This window comes from Moschus berezovskii, chromosome 27 (genome assembly GCF_049115385.1).
Source record: "Moschus berezovskii isolate FMDL1 chromosome 27, NW_MosBer_1.0, whole genome shotgun sequence".
Taxonomy (NCBI): Eukaryota; Metazoa; Chordata; class Mammalia; order Artiodactyla; family Moschidae; genus Moschus; species Moschus berezovskii.
Window position 1 is genome coordinate 6,683,295 of NC_142486.1, and position 3,743 is coordinate 6,687,037.

Genomic DNA, 3,743 nt, shown 5'->3' on the forward strand with positions numbered 1-3,743 from the left:
GACAGCAACCACTCAGTATACCTTAGCCCTGTAGTTTGAGGAAGAGAGCCTCTCCTAAAACCCTAACGAAAAGACACACAGACCCCAATGCTTTAGAAAGGAATGAATTTGCAGATCGGAAGCCACCTCAACACACTAACAGGCAATCCCAAACCCAGGCTGCTGGGCACGAATCTTCCAAGGCTCAGTATCCATCCTTCAACCAAGGCTTGCCCACATGGTACTCTGGGATGCTAGAGTCCCTGCCGTCCTGTTGGGGTGCTCCTTTCTGTCCTTTCCAGATGTAGGCTTCTTCTCTGGTTCTGGGATTTGCCACATTCTTGCTCTTTCTAAATGCCAGTCAGGTCCTGGTCCTGAAATAGGAAGGAACTTGCCCCTCTGGTATCACATACAGTGAGGTTTCAGGAAGGGGGACCCCTTCCAGGGCCTGAGGGGGGCTCTTGTCTAACACTCAGAAATGAATTGTCCAAGGAGACACACGTGTTGACAAAGCAAGAAACTTTATTGGGAAGGGGCACCCGGAGAGCAGGATGGTCAGGGAACCCAGAACTGGTCTGCCATGTGGCTCACAGTCTTGGGTTTTATGGTGATAGGATTAGTTTCCAGGCTGTCTCTGGCCAGCCATTCTAACTCATGGTTCTTCCTGGTGGCACGTGTATCACTCAACCAAGTTGGATTCCACTGAAGAGGATTCTGGGAGATAAAGGACACATGGCATCTCCTTTTGACCTTTCCCGATCTCTCCTGGTTGGTAGTGGCTGGTTAATTCCATGTTCCTCACCAAGACCTCCTGTCATAAAATAACTCACACAAATGGTTACTATGGTTTCTGGCCAGGGTGGGTGGTTTCAATCAGCGTACTTCCCCTAACAGTGGGGGACTCTGGGCTGGCCTCCACCCTTACATGGCTATGACCTCATCCATCCCCAGTGAAGCTCCTGCAGGTTCCAGCTTCTGCAAATTCTGCCTTAGAATCTAGAATTGTCTTACTTGATTTTCAGCAGCCACCTGGCCATTCAGGGGCTGTGGCTGTCCCCGTATAGGTGGGCTTCTCTACCAGACGCTCCTTTGGTTCTCCTGGGATCCTCCTGACCTTGGCAGGAGACCCTGTATCCCCACTCTGGGAGCTCATCTGCCTAAAGCTAGAAAAGGAAACAGGGACCATTTCTCCCAGTTGCTCCAAAGCAGGACCCAGACCTCTGGCCTTCTACTCCAGTGTCCACACCTGGAAGACAATTCACACGGGGTTTTCCCCAGAGTTGTTTACCTGATTGGGGCAGGAAAGCCCAGTCCCTTTCCTTGCCCCCTTGCCCCTGGAAGGTGACTCCGTCCCCTGTGCATTGTTTCCTTTCCGGTGGAATTTCTGCTCTTGAGGACTCAGTGTTTTGCGTCCCTCCTGCCGCCGCCATTCCTCACATCCTGGTTTCCTCCTGTTCAGACAGCTCTGGCTACCAGCCAGGACCTTGGCCATTCATGGAGAGGACAGTGGCCGAGGATGCAAAGGGTGGAGGCAGGAAGTGGGAAGCTCTTTGGTCAGAGCCTCAGGCCTCTTCTGTGGGGCCTGCGGTGTGTATCCCATGGGTGGTGCATCCACTGTGGGTGGCGTCTCCCCCATGGGCAGTGTGTCCATGGTGGGTGGCCAGTCCATGGGAGGACAAGCCCTCCCCACTGTAGTGGGCAGTGAAGCCCAAGGAGCAAGACCGGAGTGTCCACACAGATGGGGACAGACCCGACAGCCTTGGACTTGCCACTCCCAACTTAGTTCCTCCCTGGATTGAGTACAAGACTCCCCTGGCTCCAAGGAAGGAAGGGAGCCCAGACAGTCAGGCTAAGCTGAGGCTAATCTCCAAGGTGGTCTCAGGATATGGCATAAGGGGTGAGGGTGTGGGGGATGGGGGGCAGGCAGTTGCCCAACTTGTGCCAACTCCTCCAACTTCCTGTGGGGTTGTGCAAGGTGGGGAGGTGGGGAAGGTGTGTGTAGGGGGGATGCTTCACACCTCCCCTCTCCTGACCTAGGCCCTAGCTCACAGGCCAGTTCCAGGAAAGAGCCCAGGTCAGATTCCTGAATGTTAAATGCAGCCCAGGTCAACCTGGCCTTCCAGCCACAAAGCAGAAGGGGCCCCAGAGCCTTTGTCAGGTCTGGGCCACCTCATATCTGCCACCTCAGCTCCCCTCACTCCAGCAGCCCAGCCCCTCCCCCCAGGCAGAGCTGCGATGTGAATAACAGTCACTCGTTAGCCTGCATCAGCCTTTACTCACAGGGCCTGTTAGTTCCTGACACAGATGGGAGCTGGGGGCATAGCAAGCATACCTCCCCACCCCCCACACAACCCCCCACTGCAAGGGACTCAGGAGGAAGCCGGTTATAATTCTGGGTCCTGGTAATAGGAGAGACAGCAAGCATTGCCAGCTCTGAGCATCTGCTTTAGATCGAATTTCTTAACTCAGTAAAGATGCCTTTTTGGAGCATCTGCGGGAAGCCTGGTCCTACCCTGCCAGCGCCAGACATGGGCCTTCCTTGTCCCAGAGCCCCGGCCCCACCTGCTGTGTTTCAGGGCTTCTTCCCTGAAGACCTGATTAGCTAATCTCTTCTATCACAGGGGTCCTGATCTCTACCCCCAGGAAATCAAGGGGCTCAAGAGAAGACACACACATATTTTAAAGTTAGCTGAAGCCTACTGCTTGCTTTCTTCCTAAGGATAGATACAGTTGGCCTTTTCATTCACACCATCTTTTGAAACTCTAATGAGATAGTTATGAAAGTGGATCATTTCCCCCTTTTTGCAGAAGAGAAAGGTAAGATTCTGGAAAGTAAAAGAAGTTGCCCAGCCAGCCTAGATGGGAGGGGAGTCTGAAGGGGAGAATGGATACATGTGTGTGTATGGCTGAGTCCCTTTGCTGTCCACTTGGAACTACCACAACATTGTTAATCGGCTATAGACCCAATACAGGGGCTTCCCGGGTGACAAAAGTGGTAAAGAACTCGCCTGCCAATGCAGGAGATGTAAGAGACGTGGGGTCAATCCCTGGGTTGGGAAGATCCCCTGGAGGAGGGCGTGGCAACTCGCTCCAGTATTCTTGCTGGAGAATCCCATGGACAGAGGAGCCTGAAGGGCTACAGTCCATAGGGTCACAAAGAGTCAGACACAACTGAAGTGACTTAGCAAGCACACCCCAAAACAAAATAAAAAGTTTGAAAGACAAAAAAAAAAGAAGCTGCCCAAAATCTCCTTTTCCTCAGGCCACGTCTGCCTCTTTCTATAGAAAACATCTTGTTCAGACCCATGGTGTTGGTCTAGGGAGACCGAGGCACTCTGGAGGGAAAATGATTTGCTCAGGACCACACAGCAATTAGAGCCTGACTGTCTTGTCACAGTGACGACCACCGGAGAATCCTGAGAGCAAACATTTGTGGCTCATAAGAGTCTGATTGAATACAGTTTCCCTTTGGTCTCCGCAGGGCATGGGTTTCAAGGGCCCTGTGTTAGCTGTTCAGTGTGCCCGACTCTTTGCAACCCCTTGGACTGCAGCCCACCAGGCTCCTCTATCCATGGGATTTTCCAGGCAAGAAAACTGGAGTGGGTAGCCTATCCCTTCTCCAGGGGATCGTCCTGACCCAGGAACCAAATCCAGGTCTCCTGTACTGCATGCAGATTCTTTATCCACTGAGCTACCAGGGAAGCCCAAGGGCTCTGCAGATTCCTAAATCCGCAGTTATGCTGCTGCTAAGTCACTTCAGTCAT